This window comes from Lissotriton helveticus, chromosome 12 (genome assembly GCF_964261635.1).
Source record: "Lissotriton helveticus chromosome 12, aLisHel1.1, whole genome shotgun sequence".
Lineage (NCBI taxonomy): Eukaryota > Metazoa > Chordata > Amphibia > Caudata > Salamandridae > Lissotriton > Lissotriton helveticus.
In genome coordinates this window covers 4,137,290-4,158,824 of record NC_136073.1, presented here as the reverse complement: position 1 = coordinate 4,158,824, position 21,535 = coordinate 4,137,290, and positions in this window count along the sequence as shown.

The following is a 21,535-nucleotide window of genomic DNA, read 5'->3' as shown; positions in this document are numbered from 1 at the left end:
TACAAAGGAACAAAATCTATAAAGCACCATTTATTATTAAGCAGGATTTGTTTCATCTTAGCTTCACCAAGTCAAAGTCAAATAAAATTTGTCTCTCATCAGGCTCTACGGTGCTGCCTCCAGAATCACCTCCACATTTTCCACCTGTAGACTGGGCACTGCAGAATCAACATACAGGCCACATTTGCCTAGTAGCAGTAGCAGTTTGTAAATTGATACTTGTATAGCGCACTACTCACCCGCAAGGGTCTCAAGGCGCTTGTACGAATACCGCTGTGGAACCCATCCTGGCATTCCCTGTGAGGTGTCCACTCCTGGGCACCCCCAAGGTGGAGGCCAGGCATCCTTAGCGTTGTGGGGGCCGTTGTGGAGATTAAGCAAGCTTTGCCCAGAGTTGCAGAGTGGGACTCCATGATTGGAATAGGCACCGAGGCGAGAATTATCAGGTCCGTGGAATTTTTGAGCCCAAGACCCGCCGAGGCGGGGAATTGAACCCTGGTCCCAGGCTAGACCTCTGCATCAGGGTCTGCCGCTCTAACCATTGAGCCTCACTTCTCCACAGCAACCAGACCTCTATACTGGGCAACAGGCAGTCCCAGGGACTAGACCCTTCAACAACTGAAGAAGTGCCATGTCAATCTTCCCCTAGGCGTACCTGCCCCCACTGTTCCCCCAAACAATTCAAACAACCGGTCAAAAAGGTTGTCTGAGGAAAAAGCGATCCACAGCAAAACAGATACCCACTCAAGTCTGTTCTCCAACCCATCCAACAGAGCACTTTACAGTGAAAAACAAGATGACTCCATCCCATCGTGCGATTCTCTGATTCAAACACCGAGAATCAACAGAGCATCTCACAGCGAAAAACACAATTGCTTCAACCAATCACTGAATCTCCGACTTAAATACTGAGAACCCAGGATTCTGTCAATAGACTGCCAGCCCTACCCGGGTCCAATAAGCTGTTTTTTCTCTTGAATACAATTCAAGGGAGGCACATAACGTTTCAAACAGGGGCAATATTCTTCTTCTGCTACAGTCTATCCCAGATCTAAAGCTCATAAAATCAGCTGACATCCTGGCTATCGACTTTTTAGAGCCAAGAAGAAAGCTTGAACCCGAACCCACCCAGGTTTCATTCCTTTCTACCACTTGGGTGGAAATGATCTTGGCAAAATCCACAGTCTTTGAAAGTTGGAGCATAAAAATAGAGCGAGCGGGGGGCGTGGCCTGCAGCCAAGGAAGATGGCCGCACATTAGAAGAGCTGCTGTAGCAGACCCGCACATTACACCCTTAATCCGCTATTATCCGGCCTAAATCACGGCACCCATCACCCTGTAAAGCTGTAGGTAGGCGGCTGAAAAAGTTTTTTCTTCCTCATCGATCTATAGTAAGGTGTTCCCGAGCCGTTGAGTGGGAGCCCGGGCGGCGAGTCAGGCAGAGAGAAAATGGCGCCTGCCGCCGCCGAGCTCTGCGGCTGAAACCTAGTGCCCGGTGCAGGACCTGCGAAGCTGCTGAAGGACGGCGGCGGAGTGGAGCGGTGACGGCACACAAGGGTTGCCGTCAGTGAACGTCGCGGTCTGCCAGAAGTAAGACCCCCGTCCCGGCGGCTGTTAAATTGCCGACATTGACTTCTGCGGTGCGACCTTAATCACCGGTCCGTGCCAGTGACGGAGTGGGGCTGAGGAGGGCCGGGCGCTCTAGAGGAAGGAGTGCCGCGGCCGGCCCTGAGGGCATAGCTGAATACTCATCGTCTGCGGGGCCTGGGGGCACCGCCTGGAAGACTGTGGCATGGCTGGGAAGGACAGACAGCGCAAAGATCCGAGGAGGCCCTGGTGGGCTGGGCCTGGTGAGACCTGGGCGCTTTTGTGCCGGGAGAGCGCAAGGCACGGTTGCTAGGCCCCGATAGAGGTCAGACCACTCTTCTGGTACTGCTCGACCTGACAGCGGCGTTTGATACCCTGTCCCCTCCATTCTGGCTACTCGCCTTAAGGAGATGGGAGTGAATGGATCAGCACTGAGCCTCCTAACATCTTATCTCAACCAACGAAAACAAAGGGTTAAGCTTGGTGACTTCCTTTCTCCCGTTAAGCCTGTGCAGTGTTGGGTTCCTCAAGGCTCGTCCATGAGCCCCACGCTCTTTAACATCTACGTGGCCCCACTCGCCAGGTTAGTAAGATCATTCGAGTTGGAAGTGTTGTCATACGCTGACGACACCCAGATCATGGTTTCCCTCTCCCAACCGGTGAGTAACACCGCCCTTAATTTCAGGAATTGTATGGAAGCAGTCTTGCGCTGGATGATTCAGAATTTCCTGAAATTAAATGGGAAGAAAACCGAAGTCCTTATCTTCGGGGGCGAACAGGAGATCTGGTCGAGCCATCGGTGGCCCTCTGCTCTTGGAGCCTGTCCTCCTCCTCCACTGCTCGCAACTTGGGTGTAATGTTGGACACCACGCTCTCCTTCGACAAGCAAGTCAGTAGGATGGTTTCAACCTGTTGTGATGTTATTAGAATCTTGAGAAAGATTACACACTATCTCACCCCGGAAGGTCGAAAGCAGGTTACGGTGGCCCTTGTCTCCTCAAGGCTGGACTACTGCAACGCACTATACTTAGGCATAAATAAAAAGCTGATTCACCGCCTACAAATAGTGCAAAAGGTGGTGGCCAGGTTTGTCGTTGACGCCCCAAGACTTTCATCAGGCTCCCTAATTAGGAAAGACCTTCACTGGCTTCCAATCCAGTCCTGGATAAACTTTAAGATCTTATGCCTCACCCACAGCGCCCTGCATGGGTTTGGAGCAGAAGATATTAGGTCCCTTGTGTCCTTCTATGCGCCCAGCAGGGCCCTACGTTCCACCAATAGGAAACTTTTGTCTCTCCCTTGAGTTTTCAAAGCCAGATGGGGAGGGAGGGCCTTTTCCTCCCTCGCTCCAAGACTGTGGAACTCACTTCCCGCTGAGCTAAAAGGGCAAACATCGCTCGCGCTTTTTCGTAGAGCATTAAAAACCTGGCTTTTCTCAGAAGCCTACCAGTAGTCGGTGCATCTTTTCACATCACTTGCAGCTGTACCATCTTTTAAGCGCCTTGACGCCCTTGGTCTAAGTTGCGCTCTATAAATCTTCATTCATTCATTCAGGTCCAAGACTGTGAGAGCAACGGGGCAAAATCAGTAACGGACATATTGGCGGCTCAGGGCGGCTGAAGGCAGCGAAGCTGTGAGACTAGATCAGCACAGGACGGCAGAGGGGCAGTGGGCGAGTAATGTGTTGCACAGTAGGACATTCACCACGAGGCCCACCGTTGCTGAGAGGGTGGCCACGGCATGGTGGCGGCTAGAGCGTCCTGGAGCGCCTGAGTCCTGCGCCTGGAGAGTGTGAGGTGTGGGGGGTATAGGTGCTGGCTCCCACGCAAATTGAAGAATGGAAGCCAGTGTGGCATAGCAGGCTGCCCCCTGGAACACGTGGAGTCCCCCTAGCTGCAGTATCAGAGTTCTTCCCCCGGCACTACAGGATCCGATCTGCACCGGGGTCTGCGCAGGTGGTGCCGGCCTGGGGAGTGTGGCAAGCCATTGGGGAGCGGTTTTCCTCGGGAGCCAGACGAGCTGCGAGAGGTCCAGTGACTAGGAGGTCGGCTGGGTGGGGCTCTGAGCCACCCAACGAGCACTAAATTGATCCTTAGGGGGCCTTGTGGGGAACTGCCAGCCGTACCCTAGTGAGTGTCTTGGATAGGCCTGGGGGAGTGGTACAGTGAGCAGTGTTGACTCCCGGGGTGGAATCCGGTGCAATGGGCCGCAACAGACCGCCAGCGCACGGCCAGACAAACCACATCGATAAGTACACGGTCAGCATGGGGAGAGAGGAAGATCACTTAGGAGGGAGCCAGCACTGCGAAGTGAGGGACGATGGGCCTGACCCTTCGCTTCGGGCCATTTTGTTGGCCATACATGAGATGCGTGGCCCATAAAAGAGATGCGTGGCACCATGGAACCCAAGCTGGACTCAGTAACGGAAGAAGTCATACTGCTCCGCGCAGACTTTGGTACGATGTCTGACAAGGTTGCGGAGGCAGAAAGCGGCATAGGCAGCCTTCAGTCCAAAACGAAGAGGCTTGAGGAGCAGGTGGCCGATATAGCCGCCCAGCTGGAGGATCAGGAAGGTCGGGCGAGACGCAACAATATCCGTATTGTGGGGGTTCTGGAAGGCATGGAGGACCCCTCCACGGAATGCTTTGTGGAGGATCTTATACTTAAGCATCACAAGCCGAAGCGCCTTTCAAACTTCTTCTCGGTTGAGAGAGCCCACTGGGCGCTGGGGGGAGGCCCAAGCCGGGGGCCCCTCCATGCCCTATCATTGCCCAGATTCTAAACTTTAGAGATCGGGGTGCTATCTTACAGGCCTCAAGGGTGTTCGGTGACCTGCAGCTGAACAATGCCACGATTCGATTCTTCCCAGATTTCACGCTCAATGTACAGCATCAGCTAAGATTGTTCGAAGGGGTCAAGAGGGCCCTCAGGGATCAAGGAATAAAGTACATGATGCTGTACCCGGCGAGACTTAAAGTCCTGGATGGGGAAAAGGCGTTCTTTTTTGATGCATCGGCTGAGGCACACCATTGAATGGAGTGATGTCAGACCGTGGGCCGTCAGAGTGGTTCACGACGTTCGACCCATGACCTAGTTGGCCAGGGGTCCCAGAGCGGCAACACCCAATCAAGAGAGTCCCAACAGATCGAGCAGGCATCTCTCAAGTGACTATCCTGGTAGTGCTGCTGGGGTGTGCTTGGTTGATGGGAGGCGGGGGGCGGTGTGCCGCTTGGATCCTGGCCTGTTGGGAGTGGTAGAGTGAGAGGTTCAAGGACTGTGGACTCCGCTAAAGCTGTAAGTGTTGACCTGGTTTTTGGTTTATTGGTGAACACTGAAGGTCTCCGGCTTTGTTCTTTGTGATTGGGGAGGGGGGCGGAGTCCGGTTAACGTGATTCATCCATGGGGTGTGCACTCCTCTAGCCAAGTATGTCTTCTTCTGCCGATGCAGGCTTATGTTCCCTCTTTCTGTTGATATGGGGCTATTGGGGCGATAGGCATTCTGCTTGCTTCAGAGGTGGGCAGTTGGGGACCCACTTTGCAGGGAGGCAGGGAGGGGGGTATGGGGCGGGGTGGGGGTAGGGGTTTGTGGGGTTGTTTATATTTGGCTCATGACGTCTCAAACCCAAATGTTCTGTTGGTGAATTGTAACAGCAAGCAGTGGCACGCAACAGATCTGGGACAAGCTAAGCTTTTGTCTTGCAATGGCTAACCAGACATGCTTAACGATTTGGTCATGGAACGTTAATAGATTGGGCAATAAGGTAAAGCGGACTTTAGTTCTACAGTATCTGAAACGCCACGCCCCTGACGTAGTGCTCCTACAGGAGACTCACCTACGGGGTAATTAATACATGCGGGGCTCTGGACCGGTTTGGTTATAAAATGGGGGCCCATTTGGAGTTCACGTCTGGTTCCAGGGGGGTGGGGATTCTAGTCCGTAACACCCTCCCAATGTCAGTTACACGTACTTGGGCTGAGGATTCTGGGTGTATGGTGGCTGTAGCGGCCAGGTGGGAGAGGCGTACAGTAATGTTTAGCTCCTGTTAGATTTCACCCGGCTTGCATGCCCTGACATATGCAAAACTGGGGACCCACCTGCCAGACCTTCCCCGGGGCACGTTGGTATTGGGGGGGGGGGACACTGATGCGGTCATGGATGCGGACTTAGATCGCTCTGAGGAGAAGCAAGGAAATAGGGGGAAGCTGGCTTGCGGAGCTTCATCACAGCTATGGGCCTCAGTGACATATGGCGCGCACATCACCCCTCACAAAGGCAGTACACTTTTTACTCAGCCAGGCACGGGTCCTTTTCAAGGCTAGATCACCTTTTCGCCCGGGGGGACCAACTAGGCGACTTCGCGGACCCCTGTATCATGGCCCGGGAAATCTCGGATCATTCACCAGTGGGTGTCACTCTTAGAGGGGCGACAACGGTTAGGGTGGCATTCCCTAGAATTGACCCATGGCGTCTCAGGGACGATTTTCTGACGTAGAAGCTACGAGAAGTCTCCCAACTGTATTTCGCTGAGAACCAGGGCTCGGTCGACTCTCAAGTAATCTTGTGGGAAGCATTTAAAACAGTCTTAAGGGGCCAGGCCCAGGCGCTTATTGGTGCTCAAAAAAAGGAGGAGGCGCTTCAGGTCACACAGATTGAACGGGAAATTGAAGCGCTGGAACGGGGTGCCGGTGCGGCTCTGTCGGCGGAGCAAAAACATGAGCTTGCCCTTAAACAAAAAGAACTCCGCTCGTTGGCGGAGGGCGAGGTGCGCGCCTATTCCCTCGCCACGCAACATCGGATAGAAGATACGGGGGGACAAAAGTATGAAACGGCTAGCGTGGCTCGAGCGCAGGGACCGGGAGCGATCATGGGTAGCGGAAGTAAGGGATGAGTCGGGATCCTTGGTATCCACTGGGGTAGCCATAGCAGAGGTTTTTGAGTCTTACTATGAGAGGGTTTATACCCCGGTCTGTACTAGATCCGAGTTGGACTGTGAGGAGTTCCTGCGTGACTTTGCCCTGCCTATGTTGTCCCAGGAGAAGACTGACAGTCTAGGGGCTGGATTGACGGGTCTAGAATTGGGAAAAGCCCTAAACTCACTTCAGGCTGGGAAAGCGCAGGGACCCAATGGGCTCCCAGTGAAACTATACAAGAGGCATCCTAATGTTGTGATTGACCAGATGTGACGGATGTTCCTTGAGGCGCGTGAGGTGTGGAGGCTCCCACCCGACCAGTGGGTGGCTACGACTGTGGTCATCCACAAGACCGGTAAGCCGGCTGACCAATGCTCGTCTTATCGCCCCATCTCGCTCCTCAATGTGGAGGCCAAGGTGTTGGCAAAAGCCTTGGTGACGAGACTGCTCTCGGTTCTGCCAGACCTGATACACGTGGACCAGTCGGGTTCATGCCTCACAGGAGTACTCGGCATAATTTACGACGGTTGTACGGCGTTCTTTACATGACGGTTGATGTGGGCGACACCCAAACGGCATTGATGGCGCTGGACGCCTCAATGGCTTTCGACAGCATTGAATGGCGGTACTTATTTATGGTTCTGCAACGTCTGGGCTTCGGGCCGGTCTTCTGCAGTTGGGTGCGCTTGTTCTATGAACAGCTGGTTGCAAGGGTGAGGGTCAATGGAGCGATGTCTCGTACTTTTCCCCTGTGTAGGGGTACCAGGCAGGGATGTCCCTTGTCCACTCTCCTTTTTGCCTTGGCCCTAGAACCATTGGCACACTGGATTTGGAGAGATCGGTCTTTCTGGGGCCTGGCGCTTACTGACGAGTGGGAGGAGCGTATGTCACTGTACTCTGATGACATTGTCCTCTATATGGCCAGACGCTGATGACATTGTCCTCTATATGGCTAGACCCTACCACACAATGGCGCAGGCGCTTTATCTGTTCAAACTATTCGGTAGCTACTCCGGCTATATGATTAATTGGGCTAAGTCTTTGATTTACCCACTCTCGGCCCCCCCCACGGGTCCCAAGGGGATGTCTGGCCTCTATCGTGGCTGATGGATTTAAGTACCTTGGGGTGTACGTTACCAGAGACAGGGCGGAGTTCTTCTTTAAAAATCTTGAGCCGCACTTGGTGCGCTTAGCATCGGACGTTGCCCACTGGACCCCGCTGTTTCGGTGATCAGTTGGCGGATGTGACTAGACTAACGGGCTTCATGGGATGGCAACTGATTGGGATTGATTACATGGGCTATGCCTGGAAGGGGAGGGCGCCTAGACCCATTGACTTTCTCAGAAAAAAGTATCAAATGCACGACTCCCAACACTACCATTACTTGCGCCTGACGCATGCCATATGCACCCATATACCTGCAGACACTTCGATCCCGGAATACTGTCCTATGGAGGACAGGCTCCTACTGGACCCCATCTTAGAGAAACCCACGGCCTCTATCTATCGTAAGCTCATAAATAATGCGCTGACCCCCTTGTGTCCCTGCGGGAGAGGTGGGAGGAGGATCTCGGATGCCTGGAAGACGAGGATTGGCAGGACGCCCTGCAGAGCCCTAGCGAAATCGCCATCCGGGTTCGGTTTTGTCTTGTACAATTAATTATTTTGCATTTGGTGTACTACCCGCGTACTTGCCTGTTTTCGTGGGGCAGGAGTCTGTCTTCCCTGTGTGTGAGGGATTGCCAGGGGGAGGGAACCTTTTTCCATATTCTTTGGGACTGCCCATACAGACTGCCCTTTTGGACCAAAGTAGCACATACTATGACGACAGTGGTGGGATCGTCGGTTCCGGTGGAACCCAGGTGGTTATTATTGATGATTAAAGGTCCCACGGTCTGGTCCAGGTATGACAAGATCTGGTTGGCCATGGCGGCTGGAGTAGCTAAACGTAATATAGCTAGTAGTTGGGGGTGCTGGCGCCACCACAATGGGATCAGTGGGTGTGGGACCTAGACTGGTGCCAGAGGGTGGAGGAAACAATCTACAAGTCCAGGGGTTGTGTGAAGAAATATGGATGGTCTGGGGGCCCTGGCGGAAGTATCGGGCCATGGGGGTGGGGGTGGGCCATGAGGGATAATTGTCCTCGACCTACTTTATTGCCCTGCCTGCATATGAAAGTGTAGTGTACTGTCATCCTGTTACATGCCTATTGAACACTGCTATGTATTGTATAAGCCACTGAGCAAAGTTAAATACAAATAAAAAGATTAAAAGCAAAAAAAATAGAGCGAGCGAAGGCCAAAGAATAACCAACAGTACTTCTGCATTAACAAAACCCGACTCATTCTATATTAAAAAGCACATGGACCTCAAGGCTCAAAAATATCAGCCACATCTTGGGGACGAAAATCACCTAGGGGGATATGGCTCCAGCAAAACCCTATGACAGAGGTCTCCAAACTTTTGGATGCCGAGACCACCCTGTCAACATTTGCAGGCGTAAGGACCCCCACCTGACAAAAATTTCTAAACCTCTAGGCAGGGCTACTGGAATTATGAGGCAGGTGAGGACCAAATTATACGACAGGCTTGACTAAATTGTGTCAGTAGAAAATTTAAATATTTATTTAAATTTTTTAAACACAGTAACACTGAGGAAAGATTTCACCCCATCAGTACCAGTTTATAACCAAAATACAGCAATTAACATCAGAAAGATGTCTAGTCAACCTCTGTGAAGGGCCTCCCACTCAGCAGGAATACGCGCTGCCACATTAGAAGCTCACCTGGCCATGGCCGGGAGCAGCAAGGGTCCCTTCAAACCCTGGCGGTCTTGTGCAGAGTTAAGCAGTTTACCCATGCCCCTTTCCTCTCACCCCCTTCCTTCCATCCCTCTCTCATCTCTCAACCCCGGATCCCTCTCTCACATTGCAGGCAGATGGTTATTAGCCCCAGGACACCTTTTGGTAACAGTAGCGCACTACAAATGTAAATAATAATAGGCAGAAGCAGGGGATCCGCTAGACCCGAACTTCGGGGGGGGTTTAACACTCCCAGCCAGGGCTGGCCCTAGCACTGGTCGCACATGGTGCAACAGTCTTTCCACCTTCTCCATGAATTCCCTCACTACTACTCACCGACAATACACCTCATCTCTCTATAGCACCTGTCTGACAAAATACTCATAGTTTACTCACACTCAGTTCTGTGATGTGAATGGTACATCTTCTGTGTACCAGGTACTTTAACCTTCTGCACTGTGTGGGTGACAAGAGTGCCCATGTGACTGCACGGAGAGCAATGCAACAGTGTGAGAGTGGGGTAAAAGGAGTGACTACAGGTTGAGTGAGGTGACCATATGGATTTGGGTTCGGCTGTAAGTGCAAAGTGGGACAAATTAGTGCATGGTTAGTGATGGCCTTGTTTGAGTAAGCTACAGATTGAACAGTGAGGAGGGGACAGGTGAGTGAAGTGTGCTTGTGTGACTGCAGGGTGAGGTACAGAGTGAACAATGCAAGCACATTTTTAGTGCAGAGTGATCACTGTGAGAGCAGGGTGAGCGGGTGAATGTTGTGAGTGCATTGTGATCAGTGTGAGTGCATTGTGATCGCTGCGAGTGCAGGGTGAGCATGAAAGTGAAGGCGAGAATGAGAAGTGAGTAGTCTGAAAGCAGGGTGCATTCCCAGAAACTTGAAGTGTAGTGTTTCAGATATAAGTTAAACTATTGCTATAATGGCATTAATCAGGGATTGAGGGTGGAGGAAATAAATAATGTGCTGATCCTGCAACAAACTTCCAGTCTTATGATTAGGGTTACCAGCTCATTATTTTGATGGCCCAGAAATAAGCAGTCACCTACAGCTGTATTTTTAGCACTTATAAGTGAATAATTAGAACAACAAATATATATAGAAAGCACATTTAATTGTGTCACTTTTAATTGTGTTCTAGGGCTGCCTCAATGATCCATGACTGAAAATATAACTAATTAATACATACTTTTTTATTTATAACTCTATTTAGTGTCAAAAGCAGGTATTTTTCTTTTGGCAACCCAACTTTATATTCCTTTTCATTAAATGCATTCTCACACTACAGCAGTAAATGTAAAAATACAAATGTAAGGAATAGGCAGAGTGGGAGCCCAGGGGGTACTGGAACCATAAAAACATTAAGCCTCTGTAACCAGTTTACAAAGGCATGTAAATATGCTAATGGTCTTTAAAGACCTGTGAAAAACTCGGGCGTGCCGGAGATAAGACTCCAGACCCTGCCCAGCCGAGCCCCCAGCAGCTCGAGTTTCACTGCAGCAGCCCGGACTGAGACACAGGACGGGGAAGAGGGGGGCTGAAGCCCTGGAGGCCAGGGCAGAAGTGTGACTGTGAATGCGCGACCCCCTTCACACCACTCCACGGCCCCCTTGGGGGTCGTGCCCCACAGTTTGAAGACCCCTGCCCTATGACAAAGTAACCTAACTGAAGATGGGCAGTGCCTCTGCAGGGACAACTCCAGTCTATGCTCCTGGAACACAAGGTCTCTTGCAAAAACGTAAAAAATTACAAACCCGTACAGGCTTCGTGAGTTTTAGAAACCAACCATAAAAGTCAACAAGCATTGCCGACCAATGCGCAGCCTCTCCATTTATGTTTCTATACTACTGCATCACACAGTGGAAGAGATCGCATTTGGGCTCAAGCAATTCACCAAAATATCCTCCAACACAGTAAAGTCCACGCGCTTCTGATCATCAAATCTATATTAATCCGTTTAAATCCAGGAAGATCGAGACGCTGAAGAAACTGGTATCAATATTAACAGATTCCAAACTAAAACACCTCTCTGCAAACATCCTACTCTCCGGTGATTTCACCACCGACCTCTTTGGGGGACTAATTGGCCTCAAGGTCAAAAGCCTGGACATTGATAATGATCTTCAAGTGCAAAGCACCCCCTCCCCACCTCAGCCACTTGGCAGAACTCTTTTTAAATGAATGTGGCTTCCCAGGCCTGAGGCTCATCAATGGCCACTTCTGCGGCGGTATACAACATGGTTGGACAAGAACAGTGGGCACGCTCATCTCTTGCATAGATTTCAGCCTCAGCACGGTGGGACGCTTCAAACATATTGGAGACTTATCAGTTCAAAACTTCTTTATTTCGAAATTCCTTCATAAAAGACAACAATAAAATATATACATAGTACAACATAATAGATGTTAAAAACAATTCATTCATTACACAGTAAAATAGGATTAAATAGTATTGTAAGACGTTGCATGAGTCATAAAAAGGAAAAAAAGTTGTTTATCAGTCATGAATCGTGGTGATTTAAACAATTGGTTCCTACAATTGACTTGTTTATCTTTTTCCACCTGGTACGTGTCTAGCTCTGATGATCCAAGCCCATCCAAGGAATTTCACCATACCTATAGATACCCACTCTGTGCTGTTAGATCTTAACATGACCAAAGCTTCCTCACACACACGTAGATTGATCCTTCTGCAAATGGGTTGAAGCCATTTGCGACGGGGTGCGGAATAAGCTGGACAAGCAAAGAGGAAGTGGCCAACAGTTTCTTTTAGCTCACTACACCAGGGACAAAACGTAGTTGATTGATTACGCCATTTGTTTGTAAATGCCCTTACTGGTAATGTGCCAACTCTAAACTGGTGGTAAAGTTTCCTGTCTGCGCTTTTAGTAATATTGTCCCAATAAGTCTCGGTATGAGGGACCAGTTTGTGAAGCAGAAAAAGACCAGTCAAACTGGATGTCTGCGAAAGCAAAACGTAGTCCTCTGTTACTGTTGTCCAAAAAAGTAGTTTAAATTCTTTTTTCGACGGGAATACCTGATTTCCCGGATCTGACCACTGTAAGTGAAGACCCATTTTATAAAGTGTGGCCTTCACAATCTTAAACCAAAGTAGGTTACCTGACCCCAAAATCGATCTTACATCCAGAATCTCATTGGCAAACATAGAGAGTTCTGGTGTAGACCAAATGCGTCTCCACAGGGCAACCATCCTGTATCGAGCCTGATTTTTAATCGAATGGCAGCCCATGTCTAACATAAGGGGAAGTGATGGTGTTGATTTTGGGAGCCCTATCAGGCTACGGAAAAACTTGTTTGGGATTTTATCTAAAGGGGCAAGATCTACATTACCCCATAAATCCGAGCCATAGAGGATGGCAGACCTAATTTTAGCGTTATAGATTTTAAGTGCTGGTAGAACCCTTTTGGTTTGGGAGCTGCGCTGTTCCTTAACTAAGCATCCCGACAAACGTGCAAATTTTAAGCAAAGTGCCTCGATCTGCTCCTTCCAGCGAAGCCTGTAGTCTATAACTACCCCTAAGTAGGTCATCACCTCTACTTGCTCCAATATAATACCGTTCATTGTAACTTGACCCCTTAATGGTTTGTTCTTAGTCAGGACCATAAATTTGGTTTTCGAAACATTAATTTCGAGGTCATTTATATTACAAAACTCCACAAATGTATTTATTGCAGTCTGGAGTCCCCCCTGTGTTTTTGCCAATATCAAGGTATCGTCGGCAAAAATTAGGAGGGGAAACTTAGTCCCACCAAGAGCTGGTGCATCGGTCGGGGTATCTGCTAAAAACTGCACTACTTGATTTATAAAAAGTAGAAACAGGGTAGGTGCCAAGACACACCCTTGTCTTACACCGAGTGACACTGGGAAGGACTCAGTCACCTGGCCCTGGCTACCCATTCTAACCCTGGCGAAATTTTGGTCATGCAATCTAATAGTTAATTCGAGAAGTTCCAGTGGCATACCCATTCGCCTTAGGGCCATCCACATCTTCTCTCTTGGGACCAAATCGAACGCGGATTTGAGGTCCACGAACGCTGCGTATATGGTGCCTTCACCTAAGTGCACTGTCTTCCAGTATATCAGATTAAATCTTAGCACTTGGTCAACAGTGCTTGTACATGCCCAGAAGCCAGCTTGCATCGGGGACAGGATGTTTTCATCGTTCATCCAAATCTGGATTCTACCTAACAGCATTCTAGCTATGACTTTCTGCAGGGCATCTATAAGGCTTATTGGGCGGTAGTTCCCTGGAATGGTCTTATCGCCTTTTTTAAATACGGGAAGATTTCATCCCCTTTCCAGGAGTCGGGTACCCTAGCACCTCTGGCGATGGCATTAGCCAGTGTAGTTATGTAGGGCACCCAGTTATTCAGATCATGTTTAAAGAGATCCGCAGGGATGCAATCCATGCCTGGTGCCTTGACAGCTTGGACCAGCCTTAGTGCATTTGCCGCCTCAACTTCATTAAAAACTAAGGGCCCACTATTTGCTTCCGGACAAAGTAACATGTTATGCACCCCTGCATTGTTACTTTCCATCAACATGCCGCAGAACTGGGAAGAGAAATACTCAACCCAGACATCAGCAGGGACATGGTTTGCTAGGGTTTGCAGGTCTCTCGACCCACCCCACTTCACTACCTGCCAGAATTTAATCTGGTTTGAGGACATGCTGGCCTCATAAAGATCCCGCCAGCGTAGATCATCCCATGTGGTCTTTGCACATTTTAAGGCCTTCTTATAGTTCAGCCTTTCCTCTTGGATATCCGCAGTTACTCTAGATTTAATAGCAACAATCAGGGCGCTATGGGCGATACGGCAGGTTTTATCATACCAATTGGCACCTGAGGGTTTTCCACCTTTTTTCACTTCAACACCAGTTTTTGTAAAAAAGGTTTTTAGTTTGGCAAAAAGGGACTCATGGATTGTGCTAATTTGCTCCAAGGAACCCAATTCGTCAAATATTGACCTTACTTTTATAACCGCCTCCGACACCTCATGAGCGAACCCTACGACAGTCGTTAGTAAGGGCAGTCTCAGCTGTAATGCAATTTGTTGCATTTTTACTATACGAATCAACATCAATTTTCAATTTAATTGCCAAGGGGTTATGATCACTTTCTGGTCTCCCAATGATTTCCATATCCCCTAGTAATGACCAAAACTCCATTTTAATTAAAAAATAATCAATCCGACTCGAGCTATAGCCATTATCAAAGGTAACATTTCCTGCTAAGTCGGAATTTGACCTTCCATTGGCTGCCCTTAAACCCCACTCCAGGCACAATCCAAGCCACTGCAGTACGGCCTCAGTGATCTTTTTGACTGGTGGTATGGCAAGGCTGGGGATATTCCATAACTCATCTACCTCTCCATAACAACCATCATCCAAGCAGGACAGAGGTTCGAACGTACAGTTTAAGTCCCCTGCCACTATGACACACTTGTCTCTGCCAATCGTGTTCAATAAAATCTCTAGGTCCACTATTATTGCAGGGGCCTTTCCTCCAGGTAGACCCCTTGCATAAATATTATTTATATACAGGTCCTCACAGTTTGCTCTACTAAGTTTGAGCCCCATAATGTCAGCATTTGGGGTAAGCAACATGAGGGGCCTATAACAAAGTGATTGTCTAATCCAGACAACTAGCCCACCAGACGGACGACCCTTTGTCCCCTTGAGGGCTGGTTTGAAAAAATTTAGATATCCTAAACGAAAAACTGCCTCGATTGACCAGCTTTCTTGAAATAAAAGGATACCGTATTGCTCTATAAAATCACCCCATTCGGCCCCATCCAATTTCCCTTTCAAGCCCGCAATGTTCCAGGAGGCTGTCTTAAGAGAGTGTGCCTGAGCAGCTAATTCGTTTACAATAGAGGCAGTGTGCCCCCTACTACTCTCATTTGGTAAAAAGTTATTTTCACAGCCATCCACCAGATTATTGACGGGGGGCCCTCTCCTTCTAAATCCCCTGATAAATCTTCTACAACAGTTGTAGTGCCTCCATAAGGGCCTGTCACCTTATTTCCAACATCTAAGGTCATTATCTCCTGAACCTCGACCTCGTCTATTACCAATCCCACATCCCGGTCACCACCAGGAAGATCAGATTTCCCATTCCCACAATAAGATGACTTTCCATTCAGTACTTCATCATAAGAAGGAACTTTACCTGGGGTAGCAAAAATACCCGTACAATCTTGATTGGCCTCTAAATCGGAGAACGGAAAAATGAGTCAATCATTAAAATCCAACCCCGAAAATGGTTCATACAGGTTTTGCAACGGGATGTTCCAATACTCATTATAGTTGGTGTAATTAGTATGATTATTTGGTGTGGGGAGGTGACTAGGAGGATGACGACGTAGAGGGAAGGGGAAAGGAATGTTGAAATTATTGGCTGGGCGGGGAAAAAGTGGTGTACGATTGGCCATATTCAGAGGGTGAGTGTTTCTATTAGATCTGGAATAGGAAGGGGGTCTAAGCAGAGCCTCTGGATAAAAATAACTTAAATTTCGAGTTGAAACACCTCCTTCATTGTTTCCTGGGTACCAATCACTAATATGTGAAACAACTCTGTGGTCCTTAAAATTAATGATCACAATGTCTCCCTCGATATCTTTCGGACGAAGACCCACCCAATTACATCTTCTTACCGAGATTATACGACCGTTTAAGTGGGCAGGGTGGGGTCTATTAGTTCTCAACCAAAAGATAACTTTGTTTTTCAAATTTGCATTGTGTTCACGATTTCCACCTGAAATCGGGGAACACCAGTTAAAAGGATCACGAAGTTTGCCGACTCTGGCGGTAAGTCCACTGTGGACCTACGATTTGCTCTTTGAGTTATAGTATTTGTTTTGGTTACCCCTGAAAACATTGTTGGCTTGGTCGAAGGAGGAGGTGGTTTATTCGGAATCAACAGTGTCTTCTCTTTGACTGGCTTATGTACTGTCGTCAGCTTAATTGAGGTTGGGGGGGCACTTGTGTTATTAGAGGTTGCCTTTACATTGGTTTTAAGAGATCTACTAGAGATCAAAGTTTTTGTACTAGGCTGGCAATTCGAACAGGGCTGATCTTTGGAATTCACAGGATCAGGATGCGTGTTCAAGTCGGCAGCTGCCATGAGGCAATCCATTTTTCCCCCCAAAATCCTCACTCTCTCCATAAGTGGGAGCATATACGATTTTAGAAGCTGTTCAAAGAGATCGATTGTCTCTTTATTGGACATAGGTGGTAAATCTTCGACGAGGGGTGGCAAGGAGTGGGTTCTTAATGAAGCCTCACTCACAAGTGGATCAGTTAATGTGATTTTGGGACTTACTAATAGGGGTGCAGGGCTCAAGGGATTTTGACTTTTTCGTTTTAACCCACCTTTTCTCCTTTTTTTCCTTGGCGGAGAGCAGAATGCCCTTTGTGGATTCAAGGACTTAATCTTGGTCTTGCTAAGAGTATGTTTTGGAGATGTCTCGGTGGGTGCTACTATATCAGATGGATGAATAGTCAATGTTGAATGGAGTTGCGGAACTATAGTCAGGGCAACTGGAGTATTCAAATCGATAAGGCTATTAGAGACAATAGGAGGGCTATTTATATTGTCTTCGCTAATAATAGCAGAGTGGGCAGGAGTTATATTATGATTTCGAAAAATATTACGGATATGGTCGGTGCTAAATAAATCAACGTCTAAGTCCGACCTACCAATACTGCCCAAATCTTGAGTAAAAGTTATATCTTGTTGGGAAGTCATCGGTTTCTTTTTGAATTTTTCAATAGAGCGACGACGCTCTGCACGTTTCTCGGCTAATAAGAGTTCTTTATCAATTTCCTTATTTGCCTTCACAAAGTATTTATCGAGAGGCCCAAGAATCGAAACCCCAACACAGGAAGGTAAAGAATTAGACATATCTAAAAATGTCCTTAACATGTGAGGCTCCCCGGAGACCAGCTAACCTGAAACAGCAGTAAGCAGGATATGAATAGTGTAGATGTTAGAGACTAGGCCCAGCCCAGCCTCCTTCAGCCCCTGACGGCCACAGACGGCCCGCCCTTGTCCTGGGCTTCTCCCGGGACGCTCCCGCGCCGCGGGAAAGGATGATTGCAAATATAGGTAATTGGTTGGTGGGGCGGGGCGAGCAGGGAGAGCGGCCAGATGACAGAGGCTCGGGTTACCAGGGCTCCTGGGATATGGAGTCCGGGTCCCGACGCTCGCAGCCCTGCACACAAGCCCACACCCACAACAGCTTTCAGAGGTCCAGGGAAGATGCACACGGCGCTGCGGGACCCGCGGAGCGGGTTCCGCAAGGTATGGAGTTTTAAAGCTGGTGTGCGCAATAAGCAACGAAAACCACGGGTCCAGGCAGGTCAAAAACAGCGTCCCAAATCCATTAGGCAAGCAAGGGCTTTAAAGTTGGTGGTGGGGCGGGGCGAGCAGGGAGAGCGGCCAGATGACAGAGGCTCGGGTTACCAGGCCTCCTGGGATATGGAGTCCGGGTCCTGACGCTCGCAGCCCTGCACACAAGCCCGCACCCACAACAGCTTTCAGAGGTCCAGGGAAGATGCACATGGCGCTGCGGGACCCGCGGGTCCCGCAAGGTATGGAGTTTTAAAGCTGGTGTGCGCAATAAGCAACGAAAACCACGGGTCCAGGCAGGTCAAAGACAGCGTATTGGAGACTTATCTTTAGGTGTGCGTCTCAACAGCGACCACCGGCCGCAGCACATGAACTTCACTATTAGCAGCTCCACCTACCAGCCTCGGCGTGCAGACAGAAAACTTAAAACTGCTGAAATGGGGCAACAAAATCAGCCTGGAAGTTATCTCAACGATAACAGCCAAACTCAACGAAGACACAACCCAGTGCAACTCCACCATGGACATGCTTCGTCAAACAAATTCTGCAGGAATTCCGAGCCAACCCAACAGAAGGTGCTAAGCAACGAGGCCTGATTTCTACAAAATTCAAAGTGCCAAAAGACTTAAAATTGGTGAAAAGAGATTTCAACCACAAATTGCAAACTCTGGCAAATAACCCATATCAATAGCCGTGAGACACAGTCTGAGCAAATCAAGATCTCTATTCAGGAGAGCAATCATGTCAAAAGGGAAAAAATGAGAACTTCTGGCTACAATTGCTAGTAACAAGCAAGGGAAAAGGGCTCAAAAAAATTCTGGTCATTTATCAACAAAGCTACAATAGGCAGCAGGAGAGGGACTAACACAAACATCTGAACCAGCGTGGGTTTCATTCTTGTCAGCTTATTTCTCATCACAATCTGAAACCCCCCCCCACCCCCACCCTCCAACCCCAGCAGCTTGCCACGTAATTTAGCTGCCCCTCAGAAGGCTAGTGATACACCCAGCTCCTTAAACCTTTCCAAAACATGCAGCAAAATGGAATAATGTGTCACACTAAAACTGGAAAGGCTGAGAAAAGAAGGGCCTTCTCTCTGGTCCAAGGTATTAGCACCACTGTTCAAATATTGTTTAGCAGCCAACTCCATTCCAGACTCTTGGAGAGGATCCCTCATTCAACCAATCATCAAAGGAGGCACGAAATCTGATCCTCACCACTACCGGCTCATTGCTTTAATCGATAACGATGCCAAAATGTACGCCAGCCTCCTACTTGACAACCTTCGAGCCTGGGTAGAAGACCATCGGACTGTACCTAAGAACCAGTGCGGCTTCAGAGACAAATGCAGCACTTCTCCCAACCTGAAAGCTCAGGCCCTTATGTGTGACAAAGCAATCACAGGCAAAAGGGAACTTCACTCTTGCTTTGTGGACTCTAAAGCCGCATTAAAAAGCATACCTAGACGGCCTCTATAGTGCAAATTGCGGGACTGGGGTTTGCCAGAAGTCTTGTTGAGAGCAATAGTGCAGCTGTACGGCAACACCGGGGTACAGATTAAATCAGAAGGCCTCTGGATCTCAATGAGGATCCCCACAAACGCTGGGTTGAAGCAAGGCTGCGTGATGGCCCCTCTGCATTTTAACTCATTTATATCTGACATGTCAATACCCCATGTTGAAGCAAACTGCCATCCACTGAAATTAGGAGGCCAAATAATGACTCGTCCGTTATATGCAGATGATCTGGTGCTCCGCAGCCAGACAAAGATCAGACTCCAACGGCTATTGACCACTCTACGTGACTATACAGTAGGAAACATGCTCGAAATCAACCAAGCAAAAACCAAGGTGGTCTTATTCAGCCTAAAACCAAACTTGGCTAACAGGTGGCATCTTAAAGGCATCTGGCTCCAGCAAAGCAAGCACTATAAGTACCTCGGAATCCTCCTAGACAGCAAATGGTATTTTACCCCTCATGTACACTCCATAAACTTCAATGGCTGTTTCCATATGTTCGCTCTCTCATCCATCGCCCTGAAGCTACAAGGCCCCGGCCTCGAACCGCTCCTCCAGGTGGAGAAAGAAGCGTGGCTCAGTGGTTAGAGGCGGCAGACCCGGAAGCTGAGATCGACCGTGGACCAGGGTTCGATTCCCCGCCTCGGCGGGTCTCGGGCTCAAAAGTTCCACGGACTCGACAATTCTCGCTCCGGTGCCTACTCGAATCACGGGGTCACACTCTGCAACTCTGGGCAATAGCTTGCTTAATCTCCACTACGGTCCCTCGCGGCGGGATGCCTGGCTTTCACCTTGTGGACACCCTGCCGGGGTTTCTCACAGGGGAATACCAGGACGGGTTCCCTAAGCAAGCGCCAGGATGCCCTTTGGGTGACAGGTTTGCGCTATATAAGTACACCTACATTTACATTACATTTACATTTACATGAAAGCGAAATCTATCCCAACATTAACCTACAGGGAAGAAATCACCCTGGGAAGGGAAGCTAGGTCAGTGGACAAACTGTTCACCAGAATCTACAAAGCCACTCTGCATCTTCCAAAGAGAGCATCACTGTTGCAAGTGAGACACGAGTGAATCATCATAAACCAGCACTGGGCGAGTGCCAGCTGTTTTCGCAACTTCTGCAACAGGCTCAGACTGGCCTCTCCTGACTCCATGCACAGCCTAATCTGCTGCGAACTTGAGCAATCTTCATACAGACAAAATCTTTATGAGAAACGGAGGGAATTTGCACTTACCGAAGCCCGGAGCAAACACCTCCCCCATCAGGTGTTCAAGAAACTAACATCTCTCATGGCCCCAAAAAAGTCAAAGCTGGAGGATTTGAACCGTGGCCCGTGTAGGTAAGAGCGGTGGGGCCAGGTGGGGGTGAGGGGGGCATTTTGACAGATGACGAGGAGGGAAAATTATTTACATCAATGGCACTTATCCAATAGGATTAAAGCATGGCTTGTGGCCCTAAGAATGGGTGAGTGGAATTTTCTAGCTCAGCTTCCGTCCTGGCGCCGCTCTGTCGCTCATCACACAAGCTGCCGCCTATGCAGACAAGGAAAATAAACCTTAATCCATGTTTTATGTATTTTCCCCCCAACTACTGCAGCAAAGGAGAAACCTTCTCCGCGCTGACTGCCTCTGGCTAGGCGTGCGTACCTGCAGGCAGGCTGCAATTGGCAGCCTGGATCCACTAAATCCACAACTAATAATTAAAACTCTAATGTCTTCATATGGCAGCAACCAAATTGGATGCAGTGAACACAAGCCTCACCAGCCTGTGATTGTTGTAGCACTTACTAGGAGCAAGGAGCTCAGCTGTGCAGGGAGTGCCCCAAGCCTGCGGAGCAGTGCGCACAGCGGAGCTCTGCCGCAACAGTGCTGGTGCAGTGCTCCACAGTGACAGCTGAGACAGATGCAAATGCATATGCGTGACAATGCATTTCAGTGCGGCGATGCGTCGCACCACACTGAAATGCGTTAGTCTAACGTGTGATGCGTGATAATTGTCAGGACTGCGGCTGGCAGGCTACTGGTTTGCAGGCAGCGCCGTCTTTAATTCAATTAGGGCGCGGTGGGATTGTGGCTCCCAACCTGAGCCATCTGCCTTGCAGAGTCGTCAACACAAGAGTCGCGCTGCCTGCAGTGCTGTGAATGTTGAAGTAAGCACTAGTTACCAGGCACTGTAACCTGTGTGTCACTGACTGTGTTAATATTTATAACAAATCATTTTCAATAGCAGTGCTCGATGAGCAACTGCCTCAGCCTGCAGTCTGAGACAGTGTGTGCCCTAGCCACGGTCATGGGTCTAGGAGGTATAGGTGATTAAACTGCTTGTG